We start from the raw sequence: 24,394 nt of genomic DNA, 5'->3' as shown, positions 1-24,394 counted from the left end.
GGGGAGGGTTCCCTGTGGGCCTCTCCTCCTCTAGGGATCAGGTTCCAGACTGAGCACTAATTCCACATCGACCTTGTTCATTTTGATCTTTTGTTCATGTCGACCTATTTCTGGTGTCGACCTAAGGTCTGTCGGCAAATAGGTGTTGACCTAAGTGGTGTCGACCAAATTGGTGTCGACCTGGAGTCAGGGTACCGTCTTTAGACCACAGCTTTGAAAATCCAGTCCTTGTGCACCCTGGCGCTCATTTCTGAAAACATGAGCAGTTGGGGCAGAACATGAGGAACAGATTTGGGTAACACTGCTTTAGACTAACATACATGTTTACTGCTTTCAAAGGATGACTTGAAACGTTTTACAAGGGTCAAATGAATACAATGTGGCTTTGTACGCTAGCAAACTTCTCATTATCAGATAAAGCAGTTCTTTTGAGCATAACTAAATACCCATTTTTGTCAATATAGCAAGACCTATGTCACAGCCATATTTTTCTATTCATCAGAGCACTCTTGAAATAAATTGATGAACGGCTTTCATATTATTTAAACTCTCTTCCTGGGGAACCATCTAATATCAGTGTCAGTCTCCATAATCCTCAGTTCTAGTACTATTACCTGACACAAGGGGCACATTACCTAACACAAGGACCGTAAGAGGTGCAGTATGTATAGGTGATTATGTTGCTGATAGATCATGTTACAAAAGTTATTGTCATAGTAAGGAAGATGTATGTAATGTATCTACTGTAGTATATGTTATCTGTTGTATACTTTCCCCATGGACAACTTGATCACATTGATTAGCTTGCTACTTAAAAATTACATTACACTCATTTGTCAAGCAGTTACCAGTTGTTTGGTTTAATTCCCAAAGCAACAATATTTTATTCTAACACTAATTAACTTAATATTATCATTATTCTGATAATTCACCTTGTTTATAACATATATTTCTGCTGATAATAACAGGATAAATATTTCATTAAATAGTGTCTTTAACAAGACATGGAAAACTTACTAGAGAAAAAGACTGAGCAAATAAAAACATAAAAATGTTAATTCACAGAGATAAAATGTAACTACAGATATACAAAAATAACATATTGAATTAAGAAATACAGCTATGTATTTAACTAAATGGAACACCCGCAAGGGGGTGGGGGCATGCTGGAAACACACTGTTTCACAAGCAGTTTATGGCGATATCCATTAGCTGTGGTGATTACTGCAGCTAAAGGATTCCCCAGGGGCTATCCAATTAGCCCAGTAGACTGGCATTTATCAGGGATTATGCTTTTCATGCTGCAGAATCCCAATAAGCAGCCCCAGAGATCCGGTATCAGACGTAAACACATGGGACTGCGATGTTATCACAGATGACGTATTATTGGCCGATAATGGGTGATTTACTAGATGGTAAAAATGCCCATAATTGGATAGCCTGATAGCGTTATTGGGCTAAAAAAAAACATTATTATCGTGCACTAAATCATCACACCTAATTGGATACCGCCATTAGTATTTGTATCCTTTAATCACATTTTGGACACCAATGGTAAGGATATTAGGACATATATGGAAACAGTTAGTGAGCAACTGCGGAAACATACAGTAGATAAAGTGAATTTTTGCTCACCAGTCTGGCAGTATCAGGCCACACATAGTTCATAGGAATACAGTAAAATTTTGTTGCAAAGCTACCACAGATCAGCAGACAATGGTTATGCAACTCAAGGTCCAATTATAGATATAACAGTCTGGTGCACCCAGCATGGAGAAAGGCTGTTTAATAAAATCTGCACCTAAAATTGGGGCTTACCACACAGAAACTCAATGATTCAGATAAACTGCATGATAAATGGGTTTTGCCCGTGCGTGAACCACTAATTGTACTTTTTCCTTGCAGACTTGTCCTCTCAGTTCCTGAAGTTGCGTGGGATGTACACCGTTGGGGATTCATCTACAACTTTCAGAAGCTCCAGGTTTAGTGAGATATTTATCTCTCTCTTTCTTCTCTCTCTCTCTCTCTCTCTCTCTCTCTCTCTCTCTATCTATCTATCTATCTTTCTATTTTTTCTCTATCTATCTATCTATCTATCTATCTATCTATCTTTCTATCTATATATCTATCAATCTATCTTTCTATTTTCTATAGAATATCTCTCCTCAGGGACTTCTAGATAAAAAGTTAGTATGGACATTCCGAAGTGGTTCCCAGGAACTATAATCTAGCCCATACTCTTTCCATCTAATTAGAAAATACAATTGTTTTCCTCTCCCTTCAGAGTCTAAAATATATGGATTTTGCCTGGAGACACATTCATAGGAGCAGTGCTCAAGGACAATTTAACATGAGACACATGAAAAGTAGGATGGACATTTCTCATAGATAATGGTACTTGCAACTTCATTGTGACTGGAGAGGGAACTGACAAATAAATAAAAGGTCCAAAAAATGTATTAGCACATTTTGGAGAAAGAAGAATTTCAAGATCTTTTTTGATAACTACTGTAAACTCTATCTCCTACAGCAATTTGCGTGGTGGGACTATGTTTTCAATCTTCCAGCAATTTGTACTGTGATTGAATATTAGCTACAATTCTTGCCCGCATCACTTTCAATTTCATATGTATTTTCTGAACTTTTGGTACTAAGTACAAATTTTCTGGCCAGAAACCTAGCTGATAATTACTGTAGATTTGTAAATTCTGCTGAATACATTGATTGACTCTCTCTGTTTCTACAATAGCAAATGAATAATAGGAACACACACATGAGAAATAATAGTCTGCCAAGCTTCTTCCAAGACCCGAGTCCTTTTGGAAGTGAGCTTTTCTTTAATAGATTTCTAAATTTTTGAGTAGTAATAACAATCCATTTTCTGAGATCCCATTGAGCATAGGTTGCAATGATTTTATTTTCTGCAATGATGCACATCAAACTTTGGAAGTTATGTTGACTTTCATCATGGTGTCTGGGCTAGGGGTCTGCTTTGATCTGTTTAGATCCTGGCATTTCCCTAACTAAATTACATAGGTTAAATAGAGTAAAAACAAGGCCATCTAGCAGTCAACATTCGACTGACTCTATGCATTTCAAATTGTAGTGATCTGTAGAAATAATGATTGGCAAACCATACTCTCGAGCAAATATCTCCATTCCTTCTAGACCAAAACTAGCAGAATTCTCTGTTTTCAATTGAGTAGTTAGTTATTTGAAAAAGTAAGCACAAGGATGTCATATTTTGTTCATCAATCTCTAAAACAAATGCTAACTGGGGAACAGTGTATGTTGAATCTTGAATAGCCTTCAGTTTCACTTTATCTCTATTTCTTTATCAGAAATTATGTGACCCAGAATTTAAATGCAACTTGTTTCAAAAGTGCACTTTTCCAACTTGGCATAGAATTCTCTGTGGCATTGCTGCTTGTGCCACATTTAAATGTCTCAGACACCTCCCACTTGCATAGACTCAGAGTAAGACATTTTGGAAGTAGGGAAGAAAGTTTCTAGTGAAAATTATAAGAATTGTTTGCACAATGCATTTTAGATTCTTCCCTTTGTCTTTCAGTTAATTATGACTCACTCACCTATAATGGCCCATAAACTCCTGTAATACTTTTGATCCAATCTTTTCTGTATTGATTATTTTGCAGCCATAGCTTAATGCATACTGTAGCTAAATTACCTAGGTATGTTTACAACTATAGTAAGTCCAATATTACAACATTGACACCCATTTCAATCCTGATCTAGAAATGGCGAAAGATCACCATATACAGTATATACTATAAACACACTTCCTGGGGGTACTTGTGGTTTACAACCTACTTTTAACAGGACATACTTTTTCTCTAACCTTAGAGACGGTCTACCCTTTATTGATTTGTAATATAATTGCTTATTCCCAGACAACCATGTTATCAAAATGTTATCATATCTTGCAACTGTAATAACAATATACAATAACAGTATACAAGTGTTTTCATTTAAGATTTCCTAATATATATTACTTTTATAATAATATACATTAAAGGTGTTTTGTTGATGTGCATTCTTTTGATTAGATTTAGTTGCAAATGATGAGTCAATTAAATGCCTAGTTACGGTTCTGCTAAGTACAATAAAATGTAAACCTGTATCGGCTGCCTAGGTTTATTTTTATTTTTTTTAGGTGGGGGTTAATTATTTTCCTCCGAATTAAGCTTCTGAATTTATAGACCTTAAAATTGTTGTTATTGGTTTATATACTTTAAGGTTTAAACAGGCAATTTACATTTTAAATAGATTCACTGAAATGAGCAAATCTTGTGTCCAATATTGTGTAACCCTAAGGAAGTCTTACAATGAATATGAATACCATATATACTTTATATGATAGTCTCAACGTTATATTACTTGTAAAGAAAAACAAAATTGATCGGTACTTAGTACTGTATGTAGAATATTTTTCTAGTAGTTCATATCAAATAACATTGTATGTTATACTATACCAAGAAGAAAATCACAATGGCAAGAGTGACAAATGTGAAGTTAAGACATAACATATTTTAGAAAGCATAAACCTTTTATTTAGTAAAAAAAAATTTGACAGAAAAAAAATTAAAGGGATTAGCATAAATGAATCAGTCAGTACATAATAAAGGTCAATAAACATTGAGGAAAAATGTTCTGCTTGTTTTCTTTGCTCAATAAAGGTTACCATATTGATTTATTCATTTTGTTAGCTTCAAAGGGTTTAAAAATATACATTGTGCTCCAAGATTTCAGGTAGTATAGAAGAAAAAAAGATTTGACATACACGATGGTTGGAATAGCTCATGTGCCTTTTACGGGGCTATGTGGCGGAAGGTGGGCGGTGAAGCTGGTCCTGCAAGAAAGAGGTCTTTGCTCTGCTGTTTGCATCATGCCTAATAGCCTAGATAAGGCTTCACTATGCATGTGATGCCCCAGAGGAGAAGACAGGAGCTTCCAGAGCACATAGACAATCATCCTCACCCACCAATTAATTCTTGCAACGGTGCATAGTAGAAAAGAGATCTTACATCTGACTGTATTAAGTCAAACATACTGTAAAATTGTTGACCAAATCAGAATGTATAAATCAGTGGTCAAGAAGATGCTACAAATATCAGCCCCAGCCAATAACATTCTATAAAAAAAATTAGAGACATCTAACTCCCCCTCCTAAATTGCAATCTGCACCATGAAGTACTCACCTCCCTTTACTCATGCATAGACTATATCCTTCCACAAAGCACCCAAGTCCCCCCGTATAGAAAGGACAACTCGCCTTACTTCAAAGGGATAAGTGCCCTACAATGACCTTTTGTGTCACATGTGGCCATTGATTTTTAGAGCTTTTCCCTCGGGCTGACCCTCACCTTAGTTAAAAAATGTTATTAAATACCAGACAACCAAACAGAGAAAATTATGGGTTTGGGTGGATGGGTACGACTTGCAAACCAATAAAAGGCTGAGTTCAAACCAAACTCTATATGTGTCCCATCTACAAAACACACAATGTATGAGTCACAGCTGTTGCTATACATCAAACAACTTAAGCTCTGTTTTAAACATTACAAGCAAATACTATGGTAATCCCCATATGCATACCCATCTGCTTTGTGACAAAGCTAGTGTTTCGGACACTGTACAGTACCATATTTTGAAAGGGAAAAAAAATAGTGGGTCCTTTGGACATCCAATATATCTGATCTTTAAGCTGCTGATCAAGAACTACTACTAAATACTAGTCTGACGTCACTAGGTCTTTATATTCATGCCAGAGCGATTCAATTATTATGCATTATGCAAACCCTCGGGTAATGCACGGTAGCCAATAGATTCTGTGTAAAATGCAAAAATAATAAGTTTCTCTGAACTTTAAATCACAGAAGTTGCATTTTAGCATAGACTTTTCCTCAGAGCTCCTGAGGATGCGAGGAAGATGCACCCTTGGGGCTTAACTCGCAGGAATACAGGACCTAATTGAATAGGTCTGAGCTGGCAATGTTGAAGCCTAATTGGATATGCCCCTTAATGTTTAAAACTGGGCCTAACTTATTTTATTTATAGCAACACCAGTGCCTCATACATTCTTATTGCTACTGGTCTTTCTGGGTGCCGGTTGTTAAAATTTGCAGCTATGGCATGCAAACTTTGTTCTCCAGACATCAAAATGACCTCAAATCTCTCCTCTTTTGTCAAAGCCATCTTCAGTTACCTGTAACAAAAAAGTGTTGTAACGTTTGAACCATAACTGCTATTTCAAATCTGTTAGCAGCAATAAACTTTTCAGCAAATTCTGATGTTGGTTGACATGTTACACGTCTCCCTTTCCATTTGAAAAAAGCTGACTTAGATTCAAGATGGCTGATTTCAAGATGGCCCCCATGTTCGGTACATACCCTAAAAGATAGCCCACCTCACTCATACCTTACTGGAGTATTCAGTTTTCCAGTTTCCTGCACACTTTTGAATCACCCTGCATAAGTGCACAATTTGGAACTTGATCCCTAGAGGAAGGGATGGGGTACCAGGCTGTAGGGCCCACTGGGGTTTTAGGCTCTACTAAAAGTTACAAATAAAGCCTTGTGTTTTATCATATTGTGTATGAACAAATTTTGCCTTGAGCTCTATACCCTGTTCCCTGGTTTGTGGCTCTGCCAACAGCAATGGAATCCAACGCTAGGCAATTGGCTCACTGGCTCAATTACTATGTTTATCACATTGTTCTTCATACAGGGGTAGAATTACTATTGAGTGGTTTGTCAAAGCCTCCTATCATCTGCGGCTTTGACTGGCATTCTTAAAACAGCAATGCGCTAAAAAACAGGCTTGTTTAGCACTTATTTCTATTGCCATTTTCAAAATACCAGAGTCAAAGTTGTTTATGATTGGTGGCTTTGACAAACAATTCTCTGTAATATTGGGTGGTATTCAGTTTGCCGGCTGTTGGGATCCTGGTGCACAGTATACCAGCGCAGGAATCTCGCCACCTGGCATACCGCTTTTCTCCCTCTTGGGGGTCCAGGACCCCCCTGGAGGGAGAATAAATAGCATGGCGCGCGTAGTGTGCCACCGTGCCCGCAGCATGGCGAGTGCAGCGAGCCTGCAGGGGGCTCATTTGCTCTCACCCAGCTGTCTGTATGCCGGTGGTTGGGATCCCGGCGCCAGTATGTGGCCACCGGGAGCCCGGCTGCCGGCATACCATATTACACCCGTAATATTATTCTAGCTTAGAGTATACTGTAAGTGTCCTTTTTAAAAAGAATGAGCACAATCTTCTATTTTTTTATTTTTTTGCCTACTAGCCATCTGGAATGAAACTTATATTTTTCAATGTTTCTTTACAGTCTGCAGAAAACTGACAATATATTAAGATAGAAAAAGAAACTTAGTATAAAGACCTTTAAGTAAGTTGGATTCCTGTAAGCAATGATATCCGACATGTCACTTCTTTAATTCTGATTTATTACAAAACATTTGACAAATTTAAGCTCTTTTCGTGCATTCCAAGGCAGAATGTAAGGATTTGCCAATACTCGTTAATCAAAGCTCTATAGAAGAGATGACATTTCCCTGCAATCTGTCCAAGATTTTATTCCTGAATGCAGCCAGGCAAACACAAGGGCTTGTTACAGCAGAAGAATGAATAGCTCACTTGATATTAAAATGGGATTATAAACATCACAATGTTTCTTATTATATCTGTATATTTTTGGCTGATCCAGAAATGTTTAATCAAAATGTATCTTGATCGACACACAAAATAGTTTTGAAATAAAGATTTCACAGTGGAGGGCCTATAACCATTAGCATTGTTTATACATGAGGCACCAAGCTGAGTGTATGCCCCAGGTGACAGAAATCCTGGCTTTGCCCCTGTAGAAATGACGGCTCAGATGAGACTTTAAAAGGCATAATTTATCACCATGAGGATTTTAAAGACTATTCACACAGACTTTCAAAATAATGCAGGTAGATTTCTCAACAGAGTATGCAGGAAATACACTGTAGTTTAAGAAGTGTTTATGTTTCTCAGAGTGGTCTGTGTTAAGTTATGTCTGAGCCCACTGGCATATTTAAGATGGGTGCAGTGTGTGCAGTGTACATGGGCCCCCGGGGATCCAAGGGGGCCCACACCGCATACCCTGCACCCATAATTTGTAAAACTTACCTCTGGAGTCCTGCGTCGCAGCACATCGCTGCAGAAATTACTGTAAAAATGTTGCGGCGCCATTTTCCCATTGTGTAGCACATGCACAGTAGATAAATCACTGGGACAATGGCTGCCGTGCCATTTGCCCAGAGATCTGCACATGTGCTGTAGACTATAGTGCCAAGAGCTAAGCACTGCCAGCTACAAAGAAGGGGGCCCAGATGGAGCCTGCACACGGGCCTCCTCCTGCCCCTGTCTGAGCAGCTACGTTCAATGCTTCTCAAGGGTAAGGGTTACATTATCTGGTCATCCCACTGATTGCACCCTAGGGATATTAATCTGACAGATAAATGTTGTTAATTACAACAGAAAATCACCGTTAAATCCCAATAGAAAATTGCCAAAATTCTGCACTTTTTCAAACTTGACCCCTTGTCTCATTGGTGGAGAAAATGCTATAAGTTATAAAAATTGTGTCATTTCACAGAATGATTATGCAGTACATGGAATACAGTTTTTTGTGAAGATTGATAGTCTCTGTTCCTATAAATGTGTAGGCTTACAATACTATCCCTGTAAACCGGGATGGAGGGGTGAATCAGGCCCTTAATAAAGAGCCCCAAGGGATCCCAAGTTTGAGTACAGGTGACCACTGCAGAGGCATTATTTGTGCAAGACATGTAAGAGAGACATTGAGCCAATTTAAGGAGTAAAGACTGAGTCAATGGTCCCAGGAATAAATACTACAAGGAAAGCTATATTGTTAGAGAATCCATGATACCTTTGCTATTTACATCTTATTTGCAATACCCCAAAGTACAGTGGAATTTTGCTAATAAAGCCAAGGAGTAATATTATCTACACTAGTGCCATTACCACCCCATTGCAATGTTGTGGCATTGTAGTATCCATGGGGGTAATTCAGAGTTGATTGCAGCAGCAAATTTGTTAGCAGTTGGGCAAAACCATGGCCCTCATTCCGAGTTGTTCGCTCTGTAATTTTCTTCGCATCAAAGTGATTTTCCGCTAATTGCGCATGCGCAATGTTCGCACTGCGACTGCGCAAAGTAAATTTGCTAAGAAGTTTGGTATTTTACTCACGGCATTACGAGGTTTTTTCTTCGTTCTGGTGATCGGAGTGTGATTGACAGGAAGTGGGTGTTTCTGGGTGGAAACTGGCCGTTTTATGGCCGTGTGTGAAAAAACGCTGCCGTTTCTGGGAAAAACGCGGTAGTTGCTGAAGAAACGGGGGAGTGTCTGGGCGAACGCTGGGTGTGTTTGTGACGTCAAACCAGGAACGACAAGCACTGAACTGATCGCACTGGAAGAGTAAGTCTCGAGCTACTCAGAAACTGCACAGAAAAATCTTTTCGCAATATTGCGAATACTTCGTTCTGCTAAGCTAAGATTCACTCCCAGAGGGTGGCGGCTTAGCGTGTGCACTGCTGCGAAAAAGCGGCTAGCGAGCGAACAACTCGGAATGAGGGCCCATGTGCACTGCAGGTGTGGCAGATATAACATTTGCATAGAGAGTTAGATTTAGGTGGGTTATATTGTTTCTGTGCAGGGTAAATACTGGCTGCTTTATTTTTACACTGCAATTTAGATTTCAGTTTGAACACACCCACCCAGATCTAACTCTCTCTGCACATGTTATATCTGCCACCCCCTCCTGCAGTGCACATGGTTTTGTCCAACTGCTAACAAAATTGCTCCTGCAATCAACTCTGAATTACCCCCATAGCTCCTTGTGCCACAAAACACTTTACCACAGCCTCATTGCGAAACTGTGGCACTTCCGGATAAAAAGAGAGCTCCAACGTAATTTGCCCCAAGAAGATTGGAACATTATTGTTAGGTAAAGTTAGGAACATAGAAATTGTCATTGAGATCGTATTCTTCTCATCACCCTCATTATTATTTTGTTGTTGGAATTTGCATATATTTGTGATTAGATTGATTAAACCGTATATTGTGAGCTGTAGTCAAATGTAATTTTCCTTGCCTTCTTTAATTGTTCATCATCATTGTGATTATCTTATTTTGCTAATTAACCAATCACCGTCTTCAATCCAGAGTCTTTGCGGCTCAATAAAAGTTGTTTCCTGTCGGAGATTGCTGTCAGTGCATGCCTTTTGCATATCAATCTATTTACAGTGCCTCTATAAACAAGGTTGAAGAAACAAGGTAAGGGAACAACACTATAGGGAAAGGGTCCATCACATAGCCACCTAACATCTTTTATACCTCTTCCAACCACTTGGACACACCTGCCAACCCTGGGGTGTTACACATACTGTACACCAAATGTTACTACAAGAAATGCACATGGATAGTCTTGATTGTACCTGAGCTTTAATGTTCATGTATTACTCCTGCCCCCTCTAACATTGATGTGCAGCACTAAAATTAGTCTGCAGGAACAGGGAGCCTTACACCATTGCACAGTTGCATAGGCAAACGCAGGAGGGGTTTCTAGTTGCCCGGAAACCCCCCTCCTCTTGGCAAGTGGCTCAAATTTTGACCATAGCAATGGTATATAATACGATTACTAGAGCTGCCCCAACATCATGCAGTTTAAGGGACAGAGCAAAGCTGCTGCACATACCCAGTGGTAGCAGCTTCTACCAAGTTTGCAGTGTGTGTGGTTCTGAGTCCTCAGTCAGTGCACTGGACCAGAGAGTAGCTACCAGGAAGAAGACAGAAGTCTTACCATGAGGTGGGAGAATGTTTGCTCAGAAAGTGCAGTAATGGTTCTATTATGCTTGTGTATTTATTTATCATGGTATGTTCAACCTTTTCCTGACTACTTATTTATATTATTTCAATATTTTTTGATACAGCCCATATTATAGACCATCTATAGTGTTAAATATGAATACTATATTCCATACATTATCCAGTGTATAAAAAGACTAAAGTTTACATAAATATCCAGGGTCATTACTAGAGATGAGCGCCTGAAATTTTTCGGGTTTTGTGTTTTGGTTTTGGGTTCGGTTCCGCGGCCGTGTTTTGGGTTCGAACGCGTTTTGGCAAAACCTCACCGAATTATTTTTGTCGGATTCGGGTGTGTTTTGGATTCGGGTGTTTTTTTCCAAAAACACTAAAAAACAGCTTAAATCATAGAATTTGGGGGTCATTTTGATCCCAAAGTATTATTAACCTCAAAAACCATAATTTACACTCATTTTCAGTCTATTCTGAATACCTCACACCTCACAATATTATTTTTAGTCCTAAAATTTGCACCGAGGTCGCTGTGTGAGTAAGATAAGCGACCCTAGTGGCCGACACAAACACCGGGCCCATCTAGGAGTGGCACTGCAGTGTCACGCAGGATGTCCCTTCCAAAAAACCCTCCCCAAACAGCACATGACGCAAAGAAAAAAAGAGGCGCAATGAGGTAGCTGTGTGAGTAAGATTAGCGACCCTAGTGGCCGACACAAACACCGGGCCCATCTAGGAGTGGCACTGCAGTGTCACGCAGGATGGCCCTTCCAAAAAACCCTCCCCAAACAGCACATGACGCAAAGAAAAAAAGAGGCGCAATGAGGTAGCTGACTGTGTGAGTAAGATTAGCGACCCTAGTGGCCGACACAAACACCGGGCACATCTAGGAGTGGCACTGCAGTGTCACGCAGGATGTCCCTTCCAAAAAACCCTCCCCAAACAGCACATGACGCAAAGAAAAAAAGAGGCGCAATGAGGTAGCTGTGTGAGTAAGATTAGCGACCCTAGTGGCCGACACAAACACCGGGCCCATCTAGGAGTGGCACTGCAGTGTCACGCAGGATGTCCCTTCCAAAAAACCCTCCCCAATCAGCACATGATGCAAAGAAAAAGAAAAGAAAAAAGAGGTGCAAGATGGAATTATCCTTGGGCCCTCCCACCCACCCTTATGTTGTATAAACAAAACAGGACATGCACACTTTAACCAACCCATCATTTCAGTGACAGGGTCTGCCACACGACTGTGACTGATATGACGGGTTGGTTTGGACCCCCCCCAAAAAAGAAGCAATTAATCTCTCCTTGCACAAACTGGCTCTACAGAGGCAAGATGTCCACCTCATCTTCACCCTCCGATATATCACCGTGTACATCCCCCTCCTCACAGATTATCAATTCGTCCCCACTGGAATCCACCATCTCAGCTCCCTGTGTACTTTGTGGAGGCAATTGCTGCTGGTCAATGTCTCCGCGGAGGAATTGATTATAATTCATTTTAATGAACATCATCTTCTCCACATTTTCTGGATGTAACCTCGTACGCCGATTGCTGACAAGGTGAGCGGCGGCACTAAACACTCTTTCGGAGTACACACTTGTGGGAGGGCAACTTAGGTAGAATAAAGCCAGTTTGTGCAAGGGCCTCCAAATTGCCTCTTTTTCCTGCCAGTATAAGTACGGACTGTGTGACGTGCCTACTTGGATGCGGTCACTCATATAATCCTCCACCATTCTATCAATGGGGAGAGAATCATATGCAGTGACAGTAGACGACATGTCCGTAATCGTTGTCAGGTCCTTCAGTCCGGACCAGATGTCAGCATCAGCAGTCGCTCCAGACTGCCCTGCATCACCGCCAGCGGGTGGGCTCGGAATTCTGAGCCTTTTCCTCGCACCCCCAGTTGCGGGAGAATGTGAAGGAGGAGATGTTGACAGGTCGCGTTCCGCTTGACTTGACAATTTTGTCACCAGCAGGTCTTTCAACCCCAGCAGACCTGTGTCTGCCGGAAAGAGAGATCCAAGGTAGGCTTTAAATCTAGGATCGAGCACGGTGGCCAAAATGTAGTGCTCTGATTTCAACAGATTGACCACCCATGAATCCTTGTTAAGCGAATTAAGGGCTGCATCCACAAGTCCCACATGCCTAGCGGAATCGCTCCGTGTTAGCTCCTTCTTCAATGCCTCCAGCTTCTTCTGCAAAAGCCTGATGAGGGGAATGACCTGACTCAGGCTGGCAGTGTCTGAACTGACTTCACGTGTGGCAAGTTCAAAGGGCATCAGAACCTTGCACAACGTTGAAATCATTCTCCACTGCACTTGAGACAGGTGCATTCCATCTCCTATATCGTGCTCAATTGTATAGGCTTGAATGGCCTTTTGCTGCTCCTCCAACCTCTGAAGCATATAGAGGGTTGAATTCCACCTCGTTACCACTTCTTGCTTCAGATGATGGCAGGGCAGGTTCAGTAGTTTTTGGTGGTGCTCCAGTCTTCTGTACGTGGTGCCTGTACGCCGAAAGTGTCCCGCAATTCTTCTGGCCACCGACAGCATCTCTTGCACACCCCTGTCGTTTTTTTAAAAATTCTGCACCACCAAATTCAAGGTATGTGCAAAACATGGGACTTGCTGGAATTTGCCCATATTTAATGCACACACAATATTGCTGGCGTTGTCCGATGCCACAAATCCACAGGAGAGTCCAATTGGGGTAAGCCATTCCGCGATGATCTTCCTCAGTTGCCGTAAGAGGTTTTCAGCTGTGTGCGTATTCTGGAAAGCGGTGATACAAAGCGTAGCCTGCCTAGGAAAGAGTTGGCGTTTGCGAGATGCTGCTACTGGTGCCGCCGCTGCTGTTCTTGCGGCGGGAGTCCATACATCTACCCAGTGGGCTGTCACAGTCATATAGTCCTGACCCTGCCCTGCTCCACTTGTCCACATGTCCGTGGTTAAGTGGACATTGGGTACAACTGCATTTTTTAGGACACTGGTGAGTCTTTTTCTGACGTCCGTGTACATTCTCGGTATCGCCTGCCTAGAGAAGTGGAACCTAGATGGTATTTGGTAACGGGGGCACACTGCCTCAATAAATTGTCTAGTTCCCTGTGAACTAACGGCGGATACCGGACGCACGTCTAACACCAACATAGTTGTCAAGGACTCAGTTATCCGCTTTGCAGTAGGATGACTGCTGTGATATTTCATCTTCCTCGCAAAGGACTGTTGAACAGTCAATTGCTTACTGGAAGTAGTACAAGTGGGCTTACGACTTCCCCTCTGGGATGACCATCGACTCCCAGCGGCAACAACAGCAGCGCCAGCAGCAGTAGGCGTTACACGCAAGGATGCATCGGAGGAATCCCAGGCAGGAGAGGACTCGTCAGACTTGCCAGTGACATGGCCTGCAGGACTATTGGCATTCCTGGGGAAGGAGGAAATTGACACTGAGGGAGTTGGTGGGGTGGTTTGCGTGAGCTTGGTTACAAGAGGAAGGGATTTACTGGTCAGTGGACTGCTTCCGCTGTCACCCAAAGTTTTTGAACTTGTCACTGACTTATTATGAATGCGCTGCAGGTGACGTATAAGGGAGGATGTTCCGAGGTGGTTAACGTCCTTACCCCTACTTATTACAGCTTGACAAAGGGAACACACGGCTTGACACCTGTTGTCCGCATTTCTGGTGAAATACCTCCACACCGAAGAGCTGATTTTTTTGGTATTTTCACCTGGCATGTCAACGGCCATATTCCTCCCACGGACAACAGGTGTCTCCCCGGGTGCCTGACTTAAACAAACCACCTCACCATCAGAATCCTTCTGGTCAATTTCCTCCCCAGCGCCAGCAACACCCATATCCTCCTCATCCTGGTGTACTTCAACACTGACATCTTCAATCTGACTATCAGGAACTGGACTGCGGGTGCTCCTTCCAGCACTTGCAGGGGGCATGCAAATAGTGGAAGGCGCATGCTCTTCACGTCCAGTGTTGGGAAGGTCAGGCATCGCAAACGACACAATTGGACTCTCCTTGTGGATTTGGGATTTCAAAGAACGCACAGTTCTTTGCGGTGCTTTTGCCAGCTTGAGTCTTTTCAGTTTTCTAGCGAGAGGCTGAGTGCTTCCATCCTCATGTGAAGCTGAACCACTAGCCATGAACATAGGCCAGGGCCTCAGCCGTTCCTTGCCACTCCGTGTGGTAAATGGCATATTGGCAAGTTTACGCTTCTCCTCCGACAATTTTATTTTAGGTTTTGGAGTCCTTTTTTTTCTGATATTTGGTGTTTTGGATTTGACATGCTCTGTACTATGACATTGGGCATCGGCCTTGGCAGACGACGTTGCTGGCATTTCATCGTCTCGGCCATGACTAGTGGCAGCAGCTTCAGCACGAGGTGGAAGTGGATCTTGATCTTTCCCTAATTTTGGAACCTCAACTTTTTTGTTCTCCATATTTTATAGGCAGAACTAAAAGGCACCTCAGGTAAACAATGGAGATGGATGGATTGGATACTAGTATACAATTATGGACGGACTGCCACGGTTAGGTGGTATAAAAAAACCACGGTTAGGTGGTATATATTGTAATACAATTATGGATGGACGGACTGCCTGCCGAGTGCCGACACAGAGGTAGCCACAGCCGTGAACTACCGCACTGTACACTGGTTGATAAAGAGATAGTAGTATACTCGTAACAACTAGTATGACACTATGACGGTATAAAGAATGAAAAAAAAACCACGGTTAGGTGGTATATATTATAATAATACAATTATGGATGGACGGACTGCCTGCCGAGTTCCGACACAGAGGTAGCCACAGCCGTGAACTACCGCACTGTACACTGGTTGATAAAGAGATAGTAGTATACTCGTAACAACTAGTATGACTGACTATGACGGTATAAAGAATGAAAAAAAAACCACGGTTAGGTGGTATATATTGTAATACAATTATGGATGGACGGACTGCCTGCCGAGTTCCGACACAGAGGTAGCCACAGCCGTGAACTACCGCACTGTACACTGGTTGATAAAGAGATAGTAGTATACTCGTAACAACTAGTATGACTGACTATGACGGTATAAAGAATGAAAAAAAAACCACGGTTAGGTGGTATATATTGTAATACAATTATGGATGGACGGACTGCCTGCCGAGTTCCGACACAGAGGTAGCCACAGCCGTGAACTACCGCACTGTACACTGGTTGATAAAGAGATAGTAGTATACTCGTAACCACTAGTATGACTGACTATGACGGTATAAAGAATGAAAAAAAAACCACGGTTAGGTGGTATATATTATAATACAATTATGGATGGACGGACTGCCTGCCGACTGCCGACACAGAGGTAGCCACAGCCGTGAACTACCGCACTGTACACTGGTTGATAAAGAGATAGTAGTATACTCGTAACAACTAGTATGACACTATGACGGTATAAAGAATGAAAAAAAAACCACGGTTAGGTGGTATATATTATAATACAATTATGGATGGACGGACTGCCTGCCGACTGCCGACACAGAGGTAGCCACAGCCGTGAACTACCGCACTGTACACTGGTTGATAAAGAGATAGTAGTATACTCGTAACAACTAGTATGACACTATGACGGTATAAAGAATGAAAAAAAAACCACGGTTAGGTGGTATATATTATAATACAATTATGGATGGACGGACTGCCTGCCGAGTGCCGACACAGAGGTAGCCACAGCCGTGAACTACCGCACTGTACACTGGTTGATAAAGAGATAGTAGTATACTCGTAACAACTAGTATGACTGACTATGACGGTATAAAGAATGAAAAAAAACCACGGTTAGGTGGTATATATTATAATACAATTATGGATGGACGGACTGCCTGCCGACTGCCGACACAGAGGTAGCCACAGCCGTGAACTACCGCACTGTACACTGGTTGATAAAGAGATAGTAGTATACTCGTAACAACTAGTATGACACTATGACGGTATAAAGAATGAAAAAAAAACCACGGTTAGGTGGTATATATTATAATACAATTATGGATGGACGGACTGCCTGCCGACTGCCGACACAGAGGTAGCCACAGCCGTGAACTACCGCACTGTACACTGGTTGATAAAGAGATAGTAGTATACTCGTAACAACTAGTATGACACTATGACGGTATAAAGAATGAAAAAAAAACCACGGTTAGGTGGTATATATTATAATAATACAATTATGGATGGACGGACTGCCTGCCGACTGCCGACACAGAGGTAGCCACAGCCGTGAACTACCGCACTGTACACTGGTTGATAAAGAGATAGTAGTATACTCGTAACAACTAGTATGACTATGACGACGGTATAAAGAAAGAAAAAAAAATACCACGGTTAGGTGGTATATAATTATACAATTATGGATGGACGGACTGCCTGCCGAGTGCCGACTGCCGACACAGAGGTAGCCACAGCCGTGAACTACCGCACTGTACTGTGTCTGCTGCTAATATAGACTGGTTGATAAAGAGATAGTATACAACAATATACTACTATACTGGTGGTCAGGCACTGGTCACCACTAGTCACACTGGCAGTGGCACTCCTGCAGCAAAAGTGTGCACTGTTTAATTTTAAATTAATATAATATTATGTACTCCTGGCTCCTGCTATAACAACCTGCAGTGCTCCCCAGTCTCCCCCACAATTATTATAAGCTTTTATACATTGATGTGCAGCACACTGGGCTGAGCTGAGTGCACACAGACTGAGTCACACTGTGTGACTGCTGTGTATCGTTTTTTTCAGGCAGAGAACGGATATAGCAGAGAACGGATATATTAAATAAAAGTTAACTTAACAACAACTGCACTGGTCACTGTGGTAAACTCTGTCTGCACAATCTCTCTCTCTCTCTCTCTCTTCTAATCTATTCTAATGGAGAGGACGCCAGCCACGTCCTCTCCCTATCAATCTCAATGCACGTGTGAAAATGGCGGCGACGCGCGGCTCCTTATATAGAATCCGAGTCTCGCGAGAATCCGACAGCGTCATGATGACGTTCGGGCGCGCTCGGGTTAACCGAGCAAGGCGGGAAGATCCGAGTCGCTCGGACCCGTGAAAAAAAAAAGTGAAGTTCGTGCGGGTTCGGATTCAAAGAAACCGAACCCGCTCATCTCTAGTCATTACTAGGTTCTTCTACTGCTCCCCCAACTCCCACACTTGCCCCAATATTCCGTAGAGTGGGAGATTGTGGACTTCATTTGGAAACCCCCCTATAGAAATTCTGTGTTTGCCACTGAGCTGATCATACAGGTAGAAATGCCATTCTCATCTAGTTTATATTTCCAGGGGCAGCAAAAAGCATGAAAAAACCACTGTAGAACTTTTCTGTGTGATTCACAATAACAGACACCTGCTAAATCAGTGTCATAGCAACATGGATAGCTGTGCTAGTAACCAGACTAAAGCCCATAGCACTTAGTGCCCCTCTCTGACCCCAGTAGTTACGCAGGCTAAAGATGCATATATTGTCCTCTCACTTTGTAACCATGGAAGCATGAACTTGTTTTGTTTACCAGTTATAGCAGGTTTCCTAAATCACTGTGCTCTGTACCATGCCATCACTGTACTCCAGCACAAATGTAAAATCCTCCAACAACTTCTATAAAGACTGCAATGTCGTTTCTGCATAATCAGGGATCTAAGGTCTCAGATTGTTTAATAAGGCTCAGGCTTTTGTTGTTGTTGTTGTTTTTAAGCTTTGCCACTGCACTGTGGGTCGATCTGATCGCGGCTGTGCATTTTTTCACAGCAGGCGATCAGATCCGAACTGCGCATGCATATGCACCGAACTGCACCGGCGCATCGCATGGCTGAAACGGGCATCGGCGGCCTGCGATAGGATGGTGTGAAAAATCCATTTGCACGGGCGATCACAAGGAGATTGATAGGAAGGGCCAGATGTACTAAGCTTGAAAAGTGATAAATATCACTGTGATAAAACACCAGCCAATCGGCTCCTAACTGCCATTTCACAGGCTGTGTTTGAAAAATGACAGTTAGGAGCCGATTGGCTGGTGCTTTATCACAGTGATATTTATCACTTTTCAAGCTTAGTACATCTGGCCCGAAGAGGCCATTTGTGGGTGGCAACTGACTATTTTGTGGGAGTGTCAGGCAGGATCTAGCATTTTCAGGGATGATGTCTGACGTCAAATCCGGTCCCGATCAGCCTGTTGTGATCGCAGCGGCTGAGTAAGTCCTGGGCTGCGCAGACACTGCACAAAATCAGTTTGTGCAGCTCTGCTACACATGTGAATGCACACCTGCACAGCAAAAACACTCTCCCCCTATAGGCGGCAACCAGGGGCGTTTTAAGAGAGGAGGAGGCCCGTGTTCCTCCTCCGTCGTGCCCACTCCTCTCTGCCCGGAGCGCTGTAGAGTCTGAGCACTAGAGGGCTCAGACTCTAAAGCGCATGCGCAGATCTCCGGGAAAATGGCATGGCGGACATTTTTCCTGAGATTTCCCTACTGCGCATGCGCAGGACTCCGTGAAAATGGCCGCTGGGCCATTTTCACTGTGTTCTAATGGCGCTGCGGATGGCTGCGCTGGACTTCGGAGGGGTGAGTATTTTAAAAATGGGTGCAGTGTTTGCGGTGGGGGCCCCCTCTGGACTCAGGGGCCCGTGTAAACAGCACACACTGCACCCATTATAGAAACGCCAGTGGCGGCGACTATCTGATTGCAGGGCTGCAAAAATCGCTGCCCAGCGATCAGATCTGAATTACCCCCTGTGTCAGGTGATAATTGTGCTGTTTCTATATATTGCTGAAGAACTGTTTAACAGAAATCCATTATACATTCCTTGCGGTTTGAAGGACACATTTACCCAAGAGTTAGGGCTAAGGGAGTACAAAAAAACTAAAAAAGTATAGAGACTAGGGTAATAAATATCAACAAATCATCATGGGCAACAGAAGAAGAGCCTGTAGAATAAATGAAACATCCATAAAATATATGGCCTAAAATAAGCAACTAATTGAAGATACTGTAGACACACCATCACTGTCAACTGAGGAAAATGGCTGCTTGGAAGATAGACCAGACACCACATTCTTTACATACTGGTACTCACCCAGGATCGGACTGGCCAACATGGGACAAGGATAAACCCACGTGACATGCACCACTGCCTCAGGGCCAACCTCTTCTTCTAATCCTGACTGTGCACTTGAATCAGGGGTAGATCTTGGGGTGGGCAATTTATACAATATCACATTATATACATTTATTGGCATCCGGATTATAGATCTACAGTAAAAAGGTCTACAGTCAATAGGTCTACCACTAATGTTAAACATGCATTAGGTTGACAGGGTCAGAAGGTCCACAGGGTCAAAATGTCAACAGGTTCAAAAGGTTGACATGTAAAAGGAAGACAGTTCAACATTTGACAGGGTCAAAAGGTCATGTGGTCAAAAGGTTAACATGACAATGGTCGACACACATAAAGTAGACACAAGTTTTTCAATTTTTTCCAGCTTGTTCATACTTTACCATCCAGGTGGATTACGATTGGGAATAGTAACCTGTGCCGAGTTCACCGATAGCGGAGCGAGGCACCTTGACCAAAGCATGGCGAGTGAAGCGAGGGGACGTGGTACACTATTGGGGCTTGTTTGTGGCAGAAAAGTGACAGCCCCCCAAGAAAATAAAAATAAAATTGTGTCTACCTTTTCTGTGTCGACCATTTACATGTCGACCTTTTGACCATGTCGAACTTTTGACCCTGTTGACCTTTCCTACTGTGTACCTATTCTATATCGAACTTTTGACCCTGTCGACCTAATGCATGTGTAACATTAGTGGTAGACGTATTGAGTGTAGATCTTTTTAGTCTAATAATCCACACCCAAATTTACCTACATTTCAGATCACACATTAATAATGGCTCTATGTGAAGGTAAGACCTACAGCAGATAAATGTATATCATGTGATAGTATTAGAGATGGTTAGGGACCCATGTCCCTAACATGGGTCCCTAACATGAAGTCACCTGTTGCAGTGCATGGGCCCGCATATTTGAGCAAATGTGGGCTAAGAACTTCACTTCTACTCCATGTTAATTGTGAGGGTTTATTTAAATGATTTATATTATCAGTGTTCTTAGTGCTAGTAGTGTGCATCAGCATTTCTCTTTCTCCAGCATAGTATTAGAAGCCTCAGCATGATAGTACCTCTTATTATCTTTAGTAATAAGGTGTGCAGTCCAGCTCCCCCCTCTGTCCTCTATATGTTTTGTATATACAGTATATTCAGGGTCGGACTGGCCCACAGGGGTACAGGGGAAACCACCGGTGGGCCCCACTGCCTGGGGGCCCTCCTCCTCCTCTAGTGATCAGGATCCAGAATGTGTTCTTGAATTATACATTATATATATGTTACCTTATACTGCACAGGACTATGGTGTATTCTCTACAGTGCATTTCCAATATTTATCTTGTACATTATCATGCACATAGTATTTACATATTTGTCAAGGGGCCCAGCCCATACACTCACTAATGGTTAGGCAAACCAATGTAGCGGCTGGCCACACCCCCTCTGGAGACTGACCATACCCCTTGTGAATTTCTAATTATTTTAAATAAACATTTCAATGCCAGCGTTAATATATACTGCAGACGCAAGGCGCATCTTATTACCATTCACGATAAAAGTGCGCTGAACGTCACAGCACTATATCCCTTAAGATAATGCAATCAGTCGCACACATTGTATACTGACTGAGGTCCAATGCCATAACATATATACAGTATATCATTAAGTATAACATGTATATGGTTGCAGAGTTACAATTATAAAAGAAGCAGTTGTAGTTACATATGAATCAGTTACAGCCAATATACATACGCTTAGGTTCACTGGTCCCAGGTAACCAGTCATCAGGTAGGATACTTCTGATAAGGGTGTGTGTGTGTGTGTGTGTGTGTGTGTGTGTGTGTGTGTGTGTGTGTGTGTGTGAGAGAGAGAGAGAGTGTATGAGAATGTATCAGAGCCTTCCTGCTTCTGGGTCCCTATTTTTATACATTAAAATAATCAGTGTATACAACAGTGGGTTTCATCTTCTTCCATTGGTCCAGAGGCTAGACCTCTCGAGAACTCGACGGCTCATAGGTCAGTGTGAGGGCTTTTGTCCTATGTTGCAAATACATGTGTCTGCCCCCAGGGCCATGACTGTAAATCCAGATTCAAGTCCTTAGGATTTTTTGTATTCATACATTTGGTCATAACTAATCATTGCAATGTGCTACAATCTAACCATAGCTATCAAATTAATACACACATTCTCTTGATCATTTTGACACTAAGCATGATATATTTAACTTGTTCCATTCCAATAATACATATATATCTGATGTTACACTCTATTATATAAATACATTATAATGTCTGGTGCTTGTCATGTTTTGTCTATGTATAATTTATGTGTTGTATGAAATATGTGTTGAATATATCTTTGTGGCTTCTCTGTATGGATGCGTATGCTACCGTATATCCTGCGCACGCTGTGTGTATGCGCATGAACAGAGACCGCTCTGTTTGGAGTTTGTATGTTGTCTGTAATATTTTGACTTCGACAGTCCACCCTTTGACAGTAGACAATAACTGTCATAACTGTCACACTAAACATAATTACAAAAAAAAAATATTTCAAACAATAATCGGTGACCTAGACACACGCATGTATCCATTTTGCAAATCAGACATTGGGGAAGACAGGGAGGAGGACGGGACATCCTCTATATGCGCTCGGCGGTCACGGGACCACTCGTTGGGTGTGGGATGACATTTAACCTATAGAGTAGGCTGGGACAGTGCTATAGCCTATGATGGCTGACTTGAACGAACGTTACATACATACATGTACCTAGTCTTTGCACACTGATGTTCGGATTCGATAGAGGTTTTGCTGGGTAGAGGGAGGAAAAAAAAAAAAAAAAATCGTCAAAGAGACATATAAAATTTTCATGATATATATTCCTATCACCCCCTGAACATTTTTTCCATTTCTGGATCATATACCAAATCTGTTTCATCATTGAACAAGGGTTATTATTTCAGGTAGTGTCCTACCAAGATAACATGAACCTTCGGAGTTCGGGGAGAGTCACTCATAAACTTTTCTTCCACATATATTAATGAGCTCTTTATCTGCTATGTGTGAATAAGCCATTGTCTGATTGTTCCTGATTACCTCCCAATTTCCTGATTTCCTGAAACTGGTGAGATTTAAACATACCAGAGATTTATCTATGTTACTGGTGGATCTTAAGACTAGGGGGTCTAGTTATTTTATGTTCCTTGTCCACCGGTCCCCTCCCCTCCGTGTAATTCAAGTATCTTCACTAACTTGAAAGAATATGGCACTAATCCTGCATTATTTTGTCTTAGAGATACCTGAGAGCACATCCAACATTCCGTTTGGTTTAAGACCTTACCCAATAGTGAGTGGTAATCACTCATAGAATGTCTGTCAAATTCAACCTTACCACTTGACTAACATCTCTGGATGCACTCATCTTCAATTATAGGGTCACAATAACTACAAAATACAGTATTCCTCAGACAATAGCCTATCTTGTTACCTCTGAACTCCGTAACTACTAGACTTTTAATTTTCTCTGGCTTTAAACAAAGTGACAGGCTGATCCTGGGATCCTATAAAGACATAACTTCTTTCTCCAGAACCAGTTCCAGTCACATACTCGACTCCTAATGAAACCTCACAAAAATAGAATGTCCTGGAAAAAAAGTTAGTCAAAAGAAAAAGAAAGATAGAACAAAACAAATATTGCTTATAGCAAATTCATTACAACGACTGTTCTTTTTGTAATCCTTTAGTACGCTCAGGTAGTGTTCAACAGTGCTACCTCTCAGTCTTCACGGAACAGATCCTTGAGTGATATTTCTGCAATTTCACTCCTTTTACGAGTTCCTTACGGTCTACCGACTTTCCTGCGATAGAAATCGTGGACCCAAGTCTCTCTCTCGGCTACTTTCACTGAAATCGTGCTGTCAACAAAACTTGGTACGGTCCTTCCCACCTGTCTATTAAGCAACCTGTGCGTAAGAATAATCACACAGTCTCTTCATAATCAAGACAGTTAGTAGTTGGCCTATCAGGAATCAACAGTTTCAAGTTCTTTTGTTAAGTTCTCAAATGCTGGCTCATCTCGATAAGGTACTGTACTATCACGTCATTGGTGTATTTCTGATCATGGTGCGGATCGATCATGACATGAGGTTGTCTTCCAAAAAAAAGAAAAACAAAAATTTCAAAGAGGGTGATTCATTAAGTTGGGATCTGGGAGTGGTTCCGATGCTACATAACACTAGTGGCAGTGTCTATGCCCACAATAGTCCAGTTTCAGCTATCACTTCGTTTCTACTCCTAAGGATACCATATCTACACTCACATTTCTGCACAATTTTCTTTGCAGTAAACACAGCAATATT

General features: G+C 41.9%; 1 long non-coding RNA gene across 3 annotated transcripts in view; it reads left to right on the top strand.

The window, feature by feature from the left end:
* Positions 1-2,484, top strand: part of LOC134969921 (uncharacterized) — a 79,831-nt gene extending 77,347 nt beyond the window's left edge. For all 3 annotated transcript variants that reach the window (XR_010189566.1, XR_010189565.1, XR_010189567.1), the window contains 2 exons: positions 1,906-1,981; positions 2,285-2,484. This is a non-coding gene — a long non-coding RNA (uncharacterized LOC134969921). The remainder of the gene's footprint in view (positions 1-1,905; positions 1,982-2,284) is intronic.
* The last annotated feature ends 21,910 nt before the right edge of the window (positions 2,485-24,394 follow it).

This window comes from Pseudophryne corroboree, chromosome 11 (assembly GCF_028390025.1).
Source record: "Pseudophryne corroboree isolate aPseCor3 chromosome 11, aPseCor3.hap2, whole genome shotgun sequence".
Lineage (NCBI taxonomy): Eukaryota > Metazoa > Chordata > Amphibia > Anura > Myobatrachidae > Pseudophryne > Pseudophryne corroboree.
The sequence above is the reverse complement of the archived record's forward strand: the minus strand, read 5'-3'. Positions and strand labels throughout refer to the sequence as shown.